The following is a 20,074-nucleotide window of genomic DNA, read 5'->3' on the forward strand; positions in this document are numbered from 1 at the left end:
GTTCTAGATGCTTCACACAAATTTCAGTATTCATGGAAAAACTAAAGGAAGGTAATAACCCATTTTTTAACTTTTATTTAATAAATATAAATTTCCAAAGTATAGCTTTTGGATTACAGTGGCTTCCCCCCCCCATAACTTCCCTCCCACCCCCAACCCTCCCCTCTGCCACTCCCTCTCCCATTCCATTCACATCAAGATTCATTTTCAATTTTCTTTATATACAGAAGACCAATTTAGTATATATTAAGTAAAGATTTCAGCAGTTTGCACCCACACAGAAACACAAAGTGTAAAGTACCGTTTGATTACTAGTTATACCATTGATTCACATAGTACAACACATTAAGGACAGAGATCCTACATGAGGAGTAAATGCACAGTGACTCCTGTTGTTGATTTAACAATTGACACTCTTGTTTATGGCGTCAGTAATCACCCTAGGCTCTTGTCATGAGTTTCCAAGGCTATGGAAGCCTCTTGAGTTCACCAACTCTGATCATATTTAGACAAAGTCATAGTCAAAGTGAAAGTTCTCTCCTCCCTTGAGAGAAAGGTACCTCCTTCTTTGATGACCCGTTCTTTCCACTGGGATCTCACTCGCAGAGATCTTTCATTTAGGTCTTCCTTTTTTTTCCCAGAGTGTCTTGGCTTTCCATGCCTAAGATACTCCCATGGGCTCTTCAGCCAGATCCAAATGCCTTAGGGGCTGATTCTGAGGCCAGAGTGCTATTTAGAACATCCGCCAATCTATGGGTCTGCTGTGTATTTCACTTCCCATGTTGGATCATTCTCTCCTTTTTAATTCTATCAGTTAGTATTAGCAGACACTAGTCTTGTTTATGTGATCGCTTTGACTCTTAATCCTATCATTATGATCAATTATGAACTAAAACTGATCACTTTGACTAGTGAGATGGCCTTGGTACATGCCACCTTGATGGGACTGAATTGGAGTCCCCAAGCACATATTTAACTCTACCATTTGGAGCAAGTTGATTGAGCATGTCCCAAACTGTACATCTCCTTCCTCTTTTATTCCCACTCCTATATTTAACAGGGATCACTTTTCAGTTCAATTTAAACACCTAAGAATAATTTTGTGTTAATTACAGAGTTCAACCAATAGTATTAAGTAGATCGAAAAAAAAATACTAAAAGGGATAAAGTATTAAGTTGTTCATCAACAGCCAGGACAAGGGCTGATCAAGTCACTGTTTCTCATAATGTCCATTGCACTTCAACAGGTTTCCTTTTTGGTGTTCAGTTAGTTGTCATCGATCAGGGAGAACATATGATATTTGTCCCTTTGGGACTGGCTTAATTCACTCAGCATGATGTTTTACAGATTCCTCCATTTTGTTGCAAATGACTGGATTTCATTTTTTACTGCTGTATAGTATTCTATAGAGTACATGTCCCATAATTTCTTTATCCAGTCTACTGTTGATGGGCATTTAGGTTGATTCCAGGTCTTAGCTATTGAATAATCACCCCATTTTAAATATGAAAGTCAATCCCAAAATTAGTTAAAATTTCCCCAGGGCTTTAAAAATAGACAATAAGAAAATATTCCTATGATATTAATCATGATGATGATAATACTTCTCAGGTAAATGCTAAAAGCCTATTATATATATACAAAGTTGCTTCAAAAAATTAGAGGGATAAGAGTCAGTATTTGTACTCCAGGGACCACAATCAAACTCATCATCAACTGTGTTCTCAAAACATCCAAACTGTTCTCAGGCCCCATCCTAGATTTAACAATGACTACAGCAATCTTCACCCCAGTGGTCCTCTGGACTCCAGGGCCTGTGGGAATACAGTGAAGCAGAGAGACCCTAAAAGGATGACTTATCTGAAGAGTCACATGGAATGGTTCCAGATTCTGTCCTTGATTATGGGACCTTAAGTAACTGCCTTTTGTCCATGAGACTCAGCTTCCCTGTGGATATACAGAAATAGGGCACATTCCATCTGCCTGCCATATTGGAAACACTTAACAAAAGGGGATTTATGGTATATACTGTGGCTGTTAGTTCTGTTGCATTTGCCTTAGTCAAGATGACCTGGAGTTCAAATGTGTCTTGTAGTATAAAACCAGCTGGGTGGACTCTCTGCTTTGTGAATTATCTCTTGGCTGGTATACCTTGACAATCAGCCTACAAGGTACTGACTCATACAAATCAAGCACACTTTGAGTGGGCAGCAGGGGCCTTCTTTTTAAAAAAAAAAAAAAAGATTATTTATGTATTTGAAGGCAGAGAGAGAGAAAGAGAGAGAAAGATAGTCTTCAAGCCCCTGGTGGCTGCAATAGCCAGAGCTGAGCTGATCTGAAGCCAGGAGCCAGGAGCTTCCTCTGGGTCTCTCATGTGGGTGCAGAGGCCCAAGGACTTGGGCCACCTTCTACTGCTTTCCCAGGCCATAGCAGAGAGCTGGATTGGAAGGGGAGCAGCCGGGACTCAAACCAGTGCCCATATGGGATGCCGGCACTGCAGGTGGCAGCTTTACCCACTATGCCACAGCACTGGGCCCAGCAGATGCCTTCTTGTGCCTTTGCAACACACAACCCCCATGCAGATTTTCATTTTTTACTTGTGGTCCATTGGCATATTCTTCCTATCCACTGCTTGGAAAACAAAATCATACTTCAAAGCTACTCATTGATAATTTATGGCTAGTCATTTGACAGAACATGGTCAAAATATCCGAAGTTCATTAGGTTTGAAAATCTGTTGTGTGGGCAGGCCTATTTGGGAATAAGGGTACTTCTTGACTTTGAATTTAATTAACAAAAATCCCTTGCCTTGCGTGGTTCGATTTTTAAAGTCAAGATGGGATAGTTTTACCAGAGGGACCTGAAAATTGGCATTTGGGCTCAGACCTAGGTGGAGCAACATGGCTAAACATACAGAGAAGGTCCAGATGCAGGGTAGATACAGGACTTGCTATGGGGCCTCCCTCTGGAAAATGGTGAAGAAAATTGAAACTGCCAGCAAGCCAAGTACACTTGCTCCTTCTGCAGCAAAACCAAGAGGAAGAGACAAGCTGCAGGGACCTGGCACTTTGGTTCCTGCATGAAAACAATAGCTGGTGATACCCAGACATAAAACACTTCTGTCGTCACAGTAAGACCGCAATCAGATGACTGAAGGAATTGAAAGACCACTAAAGGTACCATCTTTGAGACATCAGTTATCTATAATAAATGGGTTAATTTATTTAACAAAAATAAATCTAGCCATATACCCAATCACCTTGATAGTAACATTGGTTAACTGAAAATCTGCTGGATGGTTTTTTCTCTGTAAGCTGGATGACATTTTTAGCTGTGGTATTCCACCTTTTATCTCTGGATGTTACAAAACTTCCACTTTTTGAAAGTATTGTTAACAAAATAACTAACATAGCATTAAAGTTAGCATTTTTAAGTAGGCCCTTCTTCTAGCTTATAAATGCAAGCAAGGTATTTATCCTCTTAAAACTGAATTTCTTGATCTGTAAAAGGGGAAAATAATATCTAATTTATGTTGTTGTTGTGAAAACCAGTGAATTTGCATATATAAAGCATGTAGTAACATTTTGTGGTCATAGAAAAATTCAGTAATTAGTAGCTACTTGCCTTGAATGGGAAAATTAGTTTTTAGTTAAATGCCATCAACCACAGCCTTTGGAATATGGACGAGTCATGACAAATTCAGCCATTTGTAACTGCCTCTATCTTAATTCTCCCGACTTCAACAAAGAAGAAATATGATGCAGTCCCTTTTTGTAAAATCCCAATTAACTGTCAGAGTGCAGAGTATTTATATTTTAGATCAACTAGTGGACTGTAATCTACCGTTAGGGTTCTTGGCAAATAAATTTGCAACACACACACACACACAACCAAAGCATGGAAAAGATCATGAGAATTTCTTTCATAATGTTCAAGTCTCCAAAGAAAATGTAAACTCTGCTCTGTACTCAACCTCACTCAGGGTTCTTTTGAGGCTGGAAATAGTTATCAACTCCTTCAGGGAACAAAGTGAGTGAAGTCTTTGAATTCTAGCATCTCTTTCTACATCCACCTTGAGCATGAAAGTGACAAAGCTCCTGATCAAAACTTTGGATCTTGGTTATAGCTTGGGGATAGAAAGTGTCAATGCCGGCACTAAGTCTTCAATCAAAGCTTTCCCATCACACACATAGTCACACAAGGTCCCACTTGAATAGAATCAGACTCAGAGAGTAACTAGACTTTCAGTGCTATTTTGAAGTGAAATCCAACTTGATGATAGATTGGCACAAACTTATACAATTGCACTATTGAAAAAACCTTTTAAAAAAGACTTCTCAATGACAGTTTTTGTCCACCATTTCTATGTACTCCAGAGTAATTCCCTTGAGCTATGTGACTGTGTGACTGTGTTGTGATGTTGAAAAGTAATTTAAGGCTACTGGAATGTTCTGTGCTTATTCCAGTAGAGGCATAGAAGTCTTTCTTTCAGTTGTTCCTCCTTTCCCACATGAAACAGAGCCTCTTCTTGCTGTCGGTAATGACGGTGCTGTCCCAGTCTGAATGGGAAGACCATTGGGGTTTTGCTCTCTTCCCTTTGTAATAGAGAATGCAGTATAAGTAGATAATAAGCAAATAACAGTTGTAGGTTTAAGTCCCTGCCCTTCAGAGCCTCAAACCCTCCACACAGCCCCATAATGGGAAGATGCACCTGATGGTTTATGTGGGCTGTTTGGAGCCACTCAGGCTGACCATCTTTGTGAGCCTTTGAGTTGCCTCCTTCCTGTTCCCAAGAAGATAAGAGTCTGAAAAAACAATTCAACCCTATTAAATAGACACAAGAACAGCTGGACAGAATCTGAGCACTCTTAATTCAATGGATTTCATTAATAGATAGGTTGATTTATATTTTTTATTCTTTGGCAACATTTTTTAAAATTTGCAATAAACTCCTCTTATCAGTAAGCTCAAATGGAGAGTGCATTCTGGATTGGAAATTCAATATTAAAGCTCCATATCTAGTGAAAACTGATAATGAACAAGACATTTTCCCATCCACCATGGGGGCCTGACCCCATGAACTCCTGAAGTCGTGCATCTACTGAAGATGCTTCAGCACCTACTCCATCACCTGTGGTGCCTCAGGGCACCAGTGTCTAGAAATATGAACGTGCCACCTGTAGCCGTATCGTTTGGTTTTACACACTGCTCAATGCAATGTGACTGTTTAGGTCACACACTCTCTAATGCATTCGATTTTTGTTCCAAATTCCTAGTCACATGAATGATAGTGAAAAACGTTCCGAAGGATTCATGGTAGCAGTTTAAGACCATTGTCATCAGAGGCTTCAAATAACAAGTCAGATTCGTTTGGTTTTACACACTGCTCAATGCAATATGACTGTTTAGGTCACACACTCTCTAATGCATTTGATTTTTGTTCCAAATTCCTAGTCACATGAATGATAGTGAAAAAGGTTCCGAAGGATTCATGGTAGCAGTTTAAGACCATTGTCATCAGAGGCTTCAAATAACAAGTCAGATTCTTCTATTTTTGAGTTGGCATGCTTCCATCTAACTCATGGACTCAAATTGAAGTTACTGAATGAGTCATCTAGGTGGACACACCTAGATGTTGATTCCTGACTCAGAATCAACCTTCCTGTTTTAGTCCATCTGGGCTTCTGTAACAAATCTCATAAACGGAGTTACTTATTAACAACAGACACTGATTTCTCACAATTCTAGAAGCTGATCAGTCTAAGGTGAAGGTGCTGAAAGATCTGGTGTCTGGTGAGGTCCTGTTTTCAGGTTCAGGGTCAGCACCTGCCAGCTGTGTCCTCAGGAGGAAGGTGCTGGGCAGCTCTTGGGGGCTCCTTTCATATGGGCACGAGCCATAGCACCTCCTCAATCTCAGTACTGCTCCCCCAGTTCCATCAGTTACAAGATAGATTTAGTAAGGGTTTCTTTAAAAATATTCGTTATGGGGGCCAGCGCCGTGGCTCAATAGGCTAATCCTCCGCCTGCGGAGCCAGCACCCCGGGTTCTAGTCCCGGTCGGGGTGCCGGATTCTGTCCCGGTTGCCCCTCTTCCAGTCCAGCTCTCTGCTATGGCCCAGGGAAGGCAGTGGAGGATGGCCCAAGTGCTTGGGCCCTGCACCCCATGGGAGACGAGAAGAAGCACCTGGCTCCTGCCTTCAGATCAGTGCGGTGCGCCGGCCGCAGCGTGCCAGCCGTGGCGGCCATTGGAGGGTGAACCAACGGCAAAAGGAAGACCTTTCTCTCTGTCTCTCTCTCTCACTGTCCACTCTGCCTGTCAAAAAAAAATACTCGTTATGAAAGTCCAATAATCCTTTTAAACTATCTGTAGTTCTTTACTGCAGCTGGGGAATACGCACATAATGGCAACTGTGGTGTTGTTTGGTGACGACACCTGGCGTTTACTGTTAATTCAGAGAATAAGCTATTCATCTGATCTCAGGAAAGTAGATGGAAAAAGGACTTCATGAGGAGTCATCATCTAGTCATATTCCTAATCTTCCAGGTAATCTCTTGGAGAGAGTTGGTGAAGGACCTTAGTTTATACAGCTAGGAATGACCAAGGCTGGTGTGGATTGGTGCTCCCTGGCCAAGGGAAGATACAGTGCTCTCATTCTGATGTAACTGAAGCACATCAATCTTCTTATTCATTTTTAAGTCATGAAAATATAGAAAGGCATACGCCGAAATGAAGAATCTTCCCTTTCCCTAACTAATGCCCAGATTACTACTTACTTCTGAGAAAACCACTGTTTTAACCTTGATAGTTACTTTCCAGATTTGAGTCTGTGCAGTTGCATATATGTATACATACATAATACACACATACATATACGTGCACATGTGTGCACTCACATTTCTATGATATGACATTTATATGATATTATATCTACATAATTCATATGCAGGTGCTTATTTGACCTTGGGATTGCAGTGTACATTTTTTCCTTAGCATGTGCTTATCACTATTCTTGGGATTCTTTTTATATTGAAGTCTTTGGGTTTCTTCCCTTTTATCCCTGTAGATCATGCCACAGTGTTAATTTCATCATTCCCTCATGGATGGGCAGTTATTTTTAGCTACTTGATTATTACAAGTGAAACTTCCATACCGATTCTTGCACATGCCCTATTTACACACAAGTGAGCATTTTTCCAGGAGGAACGTGCTTTTAAATTCAATAGATACCAACAGTTTGCCTTATTGAAAAGTCCAAACTACAAATAGAATACGAGACTACCATTTGCACCATGGCCTCAGCTACATACAGGATAGCAGCAGTTTTTGCCAATGTGAGGGAAATTGAATCCCATTTGCTTAACTTGCATTTTTGTAATTTTATGCAATAACTCTTGCCTGTGCTTTACATATTTTTGTTTTTTGTCTGAATTTGTGATATATCAGATTTTGACACTTGTCTTTTGATTGTTTGATGGTATGTTTTGCCCTGCAGTGGGTTTTACATGGTATAGGATTTGTCTGCTTTATGAATTTAAAGTTTGTATATCAAGCATAACCTTCCTGCACCATAGAAGAAAGTCTTTTTTCCTTCTCATGACCTAAGTGTGTGTATTTTTTATTTTATTATATCTTTTTCATTCTGAATTTATTTTCCCTTCTAACATTTTTGTAATAATAAACAATTTCTAATTCTGACTGGAAAAATATATATTCTTTTCAATTCACTTATTACTTTCATCTCTATGTTAATCTTACATATTTATTTTAATTCTTCATGTGTGGCAAGTAGATATATTTTTGTTTGTCAAAATCATATGTTATTTCTATTAACATTCATAATTTCACTACTGATTTGAAAGGACATCTTTTGCTATAAACTTAACCAAATTTCACATGATTCTAGTACTGAATCATCCTGTGTTCTATTATTTCACTCTTTTTTTTCTGAGCTAACACAATTTCATTATTGTAATTTTGAGAATATGTTTTTATATTTTATAGGATATGGTCTCTTGTTGATTCAAAAAGAAAATCAATATTGATGATTATCAGGCATTTTTTCTTGCCTACATTTCACTGAAAGGGTCCCTATTTTACTTAATTGTGGAACATGGTTGGTTCTCATATCTTTTATCCTGAGAAGTAAGTACAAGATCTGAGAGCTGATGGGGAGAAGGGGGACATTTAGTCAGGACTTACACATGCTTAGTTTTCAAAACTGGAATAATTACTGACAATATCCTTGATAGTGGTTTTACAGGCCTTCCAAGTATGCATCTCTCTTATTATAGATATATTATAGTTAACACCTAATTCTGTGACAAATATATGTACGTAAATATGAAGTTATGTGATGGAGAGAGGCAGGCTGCTCCAGGGTAGCTGCTACAGCTGGGTGTGAATCTGCCGTGGTCCGGATGCCTATCTCCTGCTGGTATTCACCAACATGATCACATTAGGAGATGAGGCACTGGGGAGGCGATTAGGCCAGAGTGGGGAGCCCTCATGAATGGTGTCAGTGCCCTTATTCTAGAGACCCCAGAGAGCTGCCTTGGTGCAGCTAGGACATGTGCTCTGTGACTCAGAAAAGGAGCCCCCGTCAGATAGCCGAGTCTGGCTGGCACCTTGATCTTAAACTTCCCAGGCTCCAGAACTGTGGGAGAGAAGTTTCCTGCGTTTATAATCCACCCAGTGTATGTTATGCTGTTACAGGAATCCAGACTAAGACTACTTGAGTAAGGATTTTGTACTTCTATGAGGTCTTGGGGATGGGACACTGTGGTCCCCTCTAGGGATTGTTGATTACTTGTATCATACCAATGGTTTTCCAACGACATTGCTTCTGTTAGCGAAACTGAATACTTTGAAGTTAGGAAGGTGATGAGACATTGAGAAGGGACCCCTTCACGTGAGGTGGAGGCACTGCCAGACACGCGTATTTTATACCCGTGGGAAACAGCTTTGCTCCTTTCAGCTCCAGAATGGAAGCCATCATCAACAGAGCATGAGTCTCGTTCCCTCCTGATCCCACCTGAATTCAGGTGGCGTGGTGGGTGAACTCCATCCTCAGTCTCACTGCGCAGATGACAGGAAGGGATGGTAGCGGCTCTAACATTCAATAAAATACTTAACCAGAATTGAAAGAATATTTAACAATCGGGCCACACCCAGGATAGCCCTGGTGTGGGAGAGGAGGCAGTAAAACTCATCTGTGTCTAAAGTAGTTATAAGTGGGGTAGAGATGAGGATCTGATCTCAAAAGGTAAGAGTGGATAGTGATTATCTGAATAAAACCTGTTTTGTTTTGTCACTAAACAAAATCTCCAGGATCATATTTTTACACATGTAGATGGTATTACAATCCACTCAGTGTCCAGTGTCAGAAAACTCAGATTCACCATTTATACCTTGCCCTTCTTCATCTCACAAATCCCATAAATCATACAACTTTGCTGATTTTTTTCTAGATGCATTTTTGATGTGTTAACCCTCTTAAATCACCATCAGCCAGTGCAAACCCCTGTGGACTCTCAGCTGCATTAACATAATTGTCCTCAAATTGTTCTCACATTCATCCTTGTTCCTCTACATTTTCTATGAAGCAGCCAAAATAACAGCCAAAGGCAAAACAACAAGGCTACAAACAAAAACTTGGCCCCTTTCTCTTTCATTAATTTTCACAATGAGTTCTTAGGGGCCAGCTGACCTTGCAGATCTGGCCTCCATCGACTTCTTCAGCTCCATCCTTCCCTGCTCATATCTTGCTCAGGAAGCCGTACTTGCCATCCTTTTCTGTTTCTTAAAACCCCCATCGTCTCCTCCCCTCACCTAGTTCCTTCAGAGTGCTCTCTCCCTGGGCCGTTCCTCTGCCACGTTCCACCTGAACGCCTCCTGCCCATCCTAAGGCCTTAAGCAAACGTCATTCCCTTGATCTAAGTGGTGCAATGCCACGTGACTCAGAGCATCCCATGACAGCTGCTCCCACTCCTTTGTAAAATCTGCGTGGTGATGCATTTGTCTATCTTTCCTTCCAGTCTCTGAGATCTTTGGGTCATGACTTAGAACTCTCAGTCTTTTTGAGTGCTAATAGAATCAGTCAGACATGATCACACCTGATACTGTTCTATAGCATTTCCGGTATTTCCTGTATGCCACAGGTTCTCACAGGGGGTCCTGCATCACAAAACACCTGGAGAACTAGTTGAGACACGGTTTGGGGACCCCCATCTCCAAGAGTGCCTATTCAGTAGACTCAGGAAAAGACGCCCAGATTTGCATCTCTGACCAGATCTCGGTGCTGCTGCTCCAGACACCCTATACTGAGAATCATTGCATTGAGGTCCTTTGACAGACTTCTCCAAGGCCTGCCCTGAGTGGCTGGTTGCCAGTGATGTGTGCCCCGTGGAGCAAGTGCAGCACTAAGTTCCGAAGAGGGGGACTGGATTCCCAGCTTTCACACGGATTTCCTCAGTGTTCTGAGCAGATAACTCAGTACTTACATACACAACTCCATGTTTCAGCAAAACACGGAACTAACAGCTTTGGGAAGTAAACTATTCAGTCCACTCTGGCTCCTTGAAATTGTATTGAATTGCTCAGCAATTACCGCTTTAGGCTGTAGTATTGATCACAATCCAGCCATCTCATTGATCCAGTAACCTATTAATTATTGACAGAAATTTCCTCCTGAGATTCTAATTCAATTACATGTTATTGTCATCATCCGTATGATAGTTGCATTTATCCTCAGGACTGTTCTCTGAGAGACAGTGTGAATGCTATCCCCAGCATTGCTGTATGAATGGGTTGTTTCATTGCTAAAAACAATCAAGGAGCAACGGAAATTATATTGGCTAGGAAGTGACCCATGTGTCTAATGCTCCACCCGATGCCGTCTATTGACTCTAAATTCCAGCTTTCACCATGGGACAGGGGGAGATGAATGTTTTGTCTATTACAGTGACTTCTCCTAATTACTGTCTGAAAAAGAAACCCCCAGGTGAACATGCATCTTCTGTTTCATCCAGTTGCTACAGGCACACATTTCTTCTGCCTGAAAGGATGGAGGTACAGTTTCAAGGCAAGCTGAACCACCTGACTCCATTTGTTTTCAGTTTTGTTAACAGAAACAACAGTGCCAGAAAAACATTGCTATGATATGAGAAATCAAGAAAGCCCAGGCAGGACTCAAATTTGAGCCCATTTGTACGTAAATACATAAACTTGTGTTGATAAACTCCATGCTCCATGACAATTAGAGTGAAGCTCTCTGTGCCTGTGTCTGTGTAAGCCACATGACCCAGGTGACACTGCACTCTCTTCCCCTGTGTTTCTGAGGTCACCAGTGGATTTCAAGCAATGAAGGAAGGGGTCACTAAAGAACTCATCAACTCTCGTCCTATTGGACAGACACCTTCCTGACTTGCAGGTGACAGACCAAGGTTCTATATGGACCATGTAAGCAGAAGCAATAATTTATAACAAAGTGCCACTCCTTATGGAGCCCAAACCAGAGCCTCATCAGAAGGCTGCGTTTGCTCCATCCTCTCTTGGACCCTGATGGTTTTCTGTGTGCAGCCTTTTGAGAACTTACTGTTGCTAAGATCCTCTGGCTTCTGTGATGTGTGCAGGAGTGAATGTGTGGGAGCTCATAGCCGTGTGTGTGTGTGTGCGTGTGTGCACATGTGCATGTAGGGCGGTTGTGGGGAGGCTGCTTTTTGTTAGGATTGTATCGCTCAGGGAAAAGAAAGAGGGGGTGCTGTTTGCAGGTATAACCTAAATTATTAGTTTTAAAGACAAATGACAAAAAATTAAAAGCTCAAAAGCTCATTGGTGTGTACAGATGTCTAGAAATTTAGGTTACTCCTTATTAACTCCCTGAGAGTGTACTGGCAATGAGGGACTCCATTTCCCTGTTGACTGACTTACTTTTCTCCAATTAAGTATTGCTTAAGTTTCAGTTCATTTCCTTGTCTTTCTAATCAAGCTTTCCTCAATCCCTTAATCCCCAGGATTAACAGAATAGGTAAATATGACTGCTATGTATGCATCCAGCAGTATGTGATATCGGTGTTGTGGTGCAACGGGTTAAGCCTCCACACGAGTGTCCATTTGAGTCCCAGCTACTTCACTTCTGATCCTGCTTCCTGCTAATGCGTCCTCAGAGGCAGCAGTTGATGGGTCAAGTACTTGGGCCCCTGCCGCTCATGCGGAAGACAAGGACAGAATTCCTGATTCCTGGCTTACCCCTGGCCCGGTCCCAGCTGGCATGGGCATTTGGGGAGTAAACCAGCACTTGAGAGATTCTCTCTCTCTCTTTCAAAGTAAATAGATAAATCTTTTAAAAATGTTTGTGTAGCATAACGCATCTACCCCACATGTATGTATGCACACACATGCAGTCCCACACACAAATACAGTACCCTTTCTGTGTTTATCTCTGCTTAGTCTTCAAAGGTACTAACTCATTTATTAGTTTGTATTAGTTTTATGATATATTTATTTAATGTGCACATATACACAGAGACATGTTCACCCGTGGAATAAACAATTCCATTTTATAGTCCATGGTATTACATTATGGTTAGAGTTAGTTAACTAAGCCTTTGTTAACACGTATTTAGATTGCCTCAGATACTTTCCCACACAGTGCTGTAGAGGGTTAACTGTACATTTGTCATTTAAGTATAAGAATCACAGGGCAGAAGTTAAGTGATCAGAAGCCTTGTGCATTTTGAATTTTGACATGAATTTCCAAATTAGCATCCATAGAAGTAGACATACACACACATACACAGCATCTCCAACAACATGGTGTGATATGATATGATACTGCTCTGTCTTTTATAAAAGGTTAGCTCTGGGGGCTGGCACTGTGGAGTAGTAGGTTAAGTCTTTGCCTGTGGCACCGGCATCCTATGTGGACACTGGTTTGTGTACCAGCTGCTCCACTTAGGATCCAGCTCTCTGTTGATGGCCTAGGGAAGTAGGGGAAGATGGCCCATATGCTTGGGTCCCTGAACCCATGTGAGAGACCCAGAGGAAGCTCCTGGCTCCTGACTTCAGATTGGCCCAGCTCTGGCCAGTGTGGCCATTTGGGGAGTGAACCAGAGGATGTCTTTCCCAATCTCTCTCTCTCTGTAACTCTGCCTCTCAAATAAATAAATAAATATTTAAAAAAGAGGTTTTCTCTTTTTTCTGACTTTTTAATTAATTAGTTAAAATTTTAAATTGACACATAGTAATTGTACAAGTTTATAGGGTACAGTGTAACATTTCATTGCATATATAAGGTTTAATAATCAGAGCAAGCTAATTGACATGTCTACCACCTCAGACAGACATGAATACTTGAAAGAGTTTGTGGAAAATTTAATTAAAAGATAAGCTTATTTGGGGCAGAATACTTAAATCTATGCATATGGAGGAATTCAAAAGGTGCATGGAAATTGTCTATCGTGGAAACACTACCCTTGGATTTCAAAACATTTTGAACAAAAATGAGCTTACCTTTTAATTCCATTTTTCCAAACATATGTTGAAGCTTCTTTGTATATCATTTCTTTCTGTTGGGAGAATTAAAAAAATCCTCTTAATGACTATTTTGAAATAATCTCTTTTTGGTAATTTTGTTTCCATCTTTATTCAGTAGGGTAAACTCCAGAATTGCTGGCTTAAGGATATACATTTTTAAAATTTTGAGCATTATTGCCAAATTGCCCTCCAAAAAGGTTTTTATCTAATATATAAATACATATTCCCTGCAGTCTATAAAAATGTTTGTTTCCCTGTTTCCTTTATTTTTTCTGTTACCTTTGTAACTTCTCATCTGTGCTATAGAACGTTGAAATTTATTCCTCCTACACAACTACACCCTGTACACATTAACCAGCTCCTCTCCATCCCTCGCCCTGTCAGCACTCACCAGGCTCTGGGAGCCACTATTCCATTGTCTGCCTCTGTGTGATCACAGAGTACTTCAAACACTGCATGGAGAATACACACAATCTTTTAATTCCATCTTCCATGCACTTTTTGAAGTACTGTTGGATAAGAGAGAACATGGGGTATTTGTCTTTCTCTGCCTAACTTATTTTGCTTAATGCAATGCCCTTTAGTTCCATTTATGTTGACATAAAATGACAGAATTTCAATCATTTTAATGGTTGAAGAATAGTTCACTGTATATGCAGATTCCTCAAGACACCGGGTGGGGGGAGACCCTAGAAATAGATGCCCCATGTGATTCTGCAATCGCAGTACTGCATAGATACCGAAGGAATGAAAATCAGTATGCAGAAGAGGTATGTGCAATCCGGTGTTTATTGCTGCACTACTCACAATAGCCAGATGCAAGTCAGCCTAGGTGTCCATCAGTGGATGGCTGGATGAGAACATGTGGTATGTGCACAAAAATGGAGTTAGTTTTTGTTGCTTTGTGGCACGAATTTCTGCCATTTATGCCTCCCCTTCACACATGGTCCTTGCCAGGACACTTTCAGTCTCCATGGTCTTCATAGGAACGTCAGTGAGAGGAGAAGACTCTGGTTTCATGTTCAGATGTGGAGCTAAAAAGTTTAAAATGGTTTGCATTGCAGGGCAATGCTCCTGTCCATATTTAACTTTATTATATACAGTTTTGTCTGTACCTTACAAGTTGCACGCAAAAAAATCATTGAATGTTTTCCATGGGGATACATATTTTAACTAAACTTTAAACTTTTTACACATTTGCTTGTTTATTTGAAAGACAGCCAGGCAGACACATAGTCTGACAGAGAGAGTTTATATTTGCTGGTTTACTCTCCAAATGCCTACAATGAGTCCAGGCTGTCCAGTGACTGGGGTCAAAGCCAGCAGCCAGGTACTCAAACCAAGTCTCCCATGAAGAGACCCAAGCAGAGACCTAACTACTTGAGTATCACCTGCTGCCTTCTGAGTGCACATTAGCAAGACCCTGGAACTGAGAGCAGAGCCAGACCTCGAACCCAGATACTCAGTGAGCACTGTGAGTATCACGGCGTTCATCTTAACTGCTAGGCCAAACACCCACCCCAAACTTTTAGTTTAAAATAGTTTTCAATTTACAGAAAAATTGCAAAGATAATACAGAGAGTTCTCCTATATCCCAGAACTTCCAACCATTACATTCATACTAGTATGTTAAAATTAAAGAACTGATACATATGCATTATAAGAGATCTTCAAAAAGTTCATGTATAGTATTAAAAATTATGCATGAATTGGCCAGCACCGCGGCTCACTAGGCTAATCCTCCACCTGCGGCACCGGCACCCCGGGTTCTAGTCCCGGTCGGGGTGCCGGATTCTGTCCCGGTTGCTCCTCTTCCAGGCCAGCTCTCTGTTGTGGCCCGGGAGTGCAGTGGAGGATGGCCCAAGTGCTTGGGCCCTGCACCCCATGGGAGACCAGGAGGAAGCTCCTGGCTCCTGGCTTCAGATCAGTGCAGCGCGCTGACTGTAGCAGCCATTTGGGAGGTGAACCAACGGAAGGAAGACCTTTCACTCTGTCTCTCTCTCTCACTGTCTAACTCTTCCTGTCCAAAAAAAAAAAAAATTGTGCATGAATTCAAAAACATTGGCACAAAAATTTATTTTTTACTTTTTCAACAAGCTTTTTAAAGTGCTTTCATTTATTAACACTATACATGTTATATACATTATGCAATGCTGTGCAAACCTGTAATATATTATACTAAAATTTCCTAGTGTTTACATCTTGCCCTCTGTTTTCAAATCTGCATCCAGATATCACATTATATTTAATTTTAATATCTTCTACTCTTATCATGAGTGTGACAATTTCACAGATGTTCCCTGGTTTTGATGACATTGACAGTTTTGAAGAATATTGTTCAAGAATTTTGTAGAATGTCTCTCATTTGGGATTTATTTTCTTTTTTTTAAGATTTATTTTATTTATTTGAAAGACAGAGTTACAGAGAGAGAGAGAGAGAGTGAGAGAGAGAGAGAGAGAGAGGTCTTCCATCTGCTGGTTCACTCCCCAAATGACCACAATGGCCAGAGCTGAGCTGATCCAAAGCCAAGACCCAGGAGCTTCTCACAGATCTCCCATGCGGGTGCAGTGGCCCAAGGACTTGGGCATCTTCTACTGCTTTCCCAGGCCACAGCAGAGAGCTGGATCAGAAGTGGAGCAGCTGGGACTTGAACTGGCGCCCGTATGGGATGCCAGCACTGCAGGCCATGGCTTTAACCATTGCGCCACAGCGCCAGCCCCTTGTTTGTTTTCTTATTATTAATGTAACCTAATATGATTTCAGGAGAAAAGTTATGGAGTTAAAGTGCCATTCCACTCACATAATGTCAAGGGCATGAGCTTATGAGTATGACTTACCACTACCGATGCTAATCTTAATCACCTGGCTAAGGTGGTTCTTGTCAGATCATCTCTACTTCAAAATTGCTCCCTTTCCCCCTTTTTATACTGTAATCTTCAAAAGGAAGTCACTATGCACAGTTACATAGCTTTACACAGTTACATAGTTTTACCTCCTTGAAAGTGGGGTATTTGCATACATTACTGAAATTATCCTGCATGGGAGATTTCCTCTGCTTATTTATTTATCCATTTATTTAGTTATGTATATTATTTGAATATTATAAGTATATACAATAACATCACATATAATTATATATAATTATATATTAAATATATAATTAAATATATAACTTGAATATCATATTCAAATATTTAGTTATAGCAATTTACTTTTATCAATACTTCACTTTTGTTATTCAAGTTATTCTAACTTTGGGCATTGGTAGCTCTTTCAGTTGACTCCTATGTCCCTTTGACCGTCACAGAACAGTTTAATTACCCAGCAGTATCCCCAGCACTACACCCTTGGAAGCCTTCCAACCCCTTTCTGAGCTGCTGGAAAACATTGATATTTTACCATCTCTATAGTTTTGCCATTTTCAGAATATCATATAATTGGAATCATACTTTATAGCTTTTCCAGACTGGCTTCTTTCTCTTCATGGTATTAATTTATGACTGACCCATGGCCTTTTGTGGTTTAGTAATTTATATTTATTGTTGAATGATATTACATGATATGGATATACCATGTTATGCTATCCATTAAGTATTCTGGTTTTTGGTGATTATGAGAAAACTGTAGAGTCAGCTCCAGTCGTCCTCTGAGATATCTAGGCACTAATCCCTGGGACCTGCGCAGGTTATCTTATAAGGCAGAATGTGCTTCACAGATATCATTAAGTGAAAGAATTTTTATGGGGATATCAACTGCATTTCCAACTAAGCCATAAATGTAAAATATCTTCATAAAATAAGCAAGAGAAATATTTGGTCACAGAAGAGGGCAGTGCATTGTGACCATGGGAGCCAGTGTTGGGAGGATATGGGGTTTTGCTTTTTCAAATAAATTTTAGAGAATTGTCAATGTTCACAAAATAGCGGAGATTTTTCCTGAGGTTGCACTGAAGTGATGTATCAAGCTAGAAATATTAGACATCTTTTTTTAAGATTTATTTATTTATTTGAAAGTCAGAGTTACACAGAGAGAGGAGAGGCAGAGAGAGAGAGAGAGAGAGAGAGAGAGAGGTCTTCTGTCCAATGGTTCACTCCCCAGGTGGCTGCTCCGGCCGGAGCTGCGCCAATCTGAAGCCAGGAGCCAACAGCTTCTTCCAGGTCTCCCACGTGGGTGCAGTGGCCCAAGGACTTGGGCCATCTTCTACTGCTTTCCCAGGCCATAGCAGAGAGCTGGATTGGAAGAGGAGCAGCCAGGACTAGAACCAGTGCCCATATGGGATGCCAGCACTTCAGGCCAGGGCGTTAACCCGCTGCACCACAGCACCGGCCCCAAGACTAGATATCTTAACAATACCAAGATTTCTTCTCTGTGAGTGTGGAATCTCAATTTATTGAGATCTTTGATTTCTTTCTTTAGTGTTTCTAATTTTTCTCACACATGTCCTACAGAAATTTTGTTAAATTTATACTAAATATTTTATTTGTGCTGGTGCTACTGAAATGATACTGTTTTTGTTTTCAAACCCTGATTGTTATTTTCTGGTAGATGAGAATGCAGTTGACCTTTGTATTAACCTTGTATCTTGTGACCTTAGTACAATCGTTTGCCAGCTTCGGGGATGTTTCTTTGTTTTGTACAATTTTGTAGTCATGCTATCTGTGAACAAGGTCAAAGTTTTCTTTTCCAAACTGTCGAATTTTATCTCATTTTCTTGTTTTATTATTCTAGCTGGGATTCTAGTAAATGCTGAACAGGAGTATTTTTTAAAAGTATTCTTTCCTGGGGCTGGTGCTGTGGCTTAGTGGTAAAGCACCCCTTGCAGTGTTGGCATCCCATATGGGTGCAGGTTCAAGTCCTGGCTGCTCCATTTCTGACCCAGCTCTCTACTATGGCCTGGGAAAGCAGTAAAAGATGGCCGACGTCCTTGGGCCCCTGCACCCACATGGATACCTGGAAAAAGCTTCTGGTTCCTTGCTTCAAATCACCACAGATCTGGCCATTGTGGCCATATGGTGAGTGAACCAATGGATGGAAGATCTTTCTCTCTCTCTCTGCCTCTGTCTCTTTGTAACTCTGCTTTTCAAATAAATAAATAAATCTTTTTTTAAAAGTATTCTTTCCTTATTTTTGATATTAGGGCAAAATTGTCCAATTTCTTGCCAAATTTGATGTTAGCTGTAGGCTTTATGTAGATGTCCATAACAAATTAAAGAAATTACCCACTACCATAGTTTGCTGAATATTTATGGTGAATTGAAATGGAATTTAGCTAAGTGCTTTTTCTATATCAAGAGTTACAATTATATGAATTTAATTCTTTAGAAGAACCAGTCTTGCATACCTAGGAAATTTCACCATCAGTTGTGGTATGCAGTTCTTTTAAATGTTTTTATATTCTCTTTGGTGAGTTTTTGAGATTTTTTTCAAGTATATTCATGAGCAATATTGGTTTATAGTTTTCTTGTAATATTTTTATCTGTTTCTAAAGATTAATTTATTTACTTATTTAAAAGGCAGAGCAACAGATAGAAAGAGGGGTGAAAGAGAGAGAGAGAAAGAGAGAGAGAGCAAGGTCCCTTCTGCTGGTTCACTCCCCAAACACCCAAACTAGTCCCAGGACAGGAGCCAAATCTCTGAGCTAGAAACTCAGTCCGTCTGCCAAGTGGTGATAGGGGAACCAGGCACCTGAGTAACTGTTTCTTCCTCTGGTCCCACAGCTGGTCTACCCAGCAGGGACTCCTACTCTGTAACTCCTACAAACTATTGCACATTTCATGAAGAATAATTAATAGAAAATGAACACCTCTTGCGTCAGCTTTGAGAGCAAGTAGAATTACTAAAATTTCTGAGTGAATTATTCTAAGGAAATTTATAGCTTCACCCAAAAGAGGATTAAAATGAATGTCACTGTGTAGGAAAGCATGAGAGTTCAGACAAATGCGGCAATGTTTTCATACTGCATTGTATCTAAATAAAGGTGATTTGCAAGACCTCAGATAGCATCTGAAAAGAGAAGTGAAAGGCTTTATGGTGCTGGCTTAAAATAAGAATTCACATTCTTACACTGATTTATTTATTTCCTTATATAACAAGTACAAGAAAAGATTGAATCGCATTTCAAGAGAATTATTATGGAACTTTGTAATAAAGGAGTGTTCTTTCACTGAATTGCCCAAAGCTATTTTCAGACAGTTTTGCTATAGAATTATCAGACGTGATCTCTTATCCATCTATGAAGAAAGAACACCTCCTGGAAGCTGGTCACACTTCCGGGCAGCTGCACTGGGTCTGCGGATGCAGGAGGGAATAGAGAGAAGTGTGTGACTGTGTCTTAGAATGTCAAGACAGGATCATTTTAATGAATTGTCACCACTTTTCCACATACGCACATTCTCTTGGCCATATCGGCAATAGCTTTTAATAGGATTTTAAAAATAAACCAGTATGTAGCAATACCTCCACCTGTTGGTACTGGTGGTCATAATATCATGGTAGCAACTGATACACACAGCCTGTTGTGTCACCAGTTTGTTTTGGAC

General features: G+C 40.4%; 1 pseudogene; it reads left to right on the plus strand.

Annotated features, from left to right (window-relative positions):
* Positions 1-2,901: 2,901 nt before the first annotated feature.
* On the plus strand, positions 2,902-3,175 carry LOC108177253 (large ribosomal subunit protein eL43-like; annotated as a pseudogene).
* Positions 3,176-20,074: the final 16,899 nt, after the last annotated feature.

The sequence above is a fragment of the Oryctolagus cuniculus genome, chromosome 14 (assembly GCF_964237555.1).
Source record: "Oryctolagus cuniculus chromosome 14, mOryCun1.1, whole genome shotgun sequence".
Classification (NCBI taxonomy): domain Eukaryota; kingdom Metazoa; phylum Chordata; class Mammalia; order Lagomorpha; family Leporidae; genus Oryctolagus; species Oryctolagus cuniculus.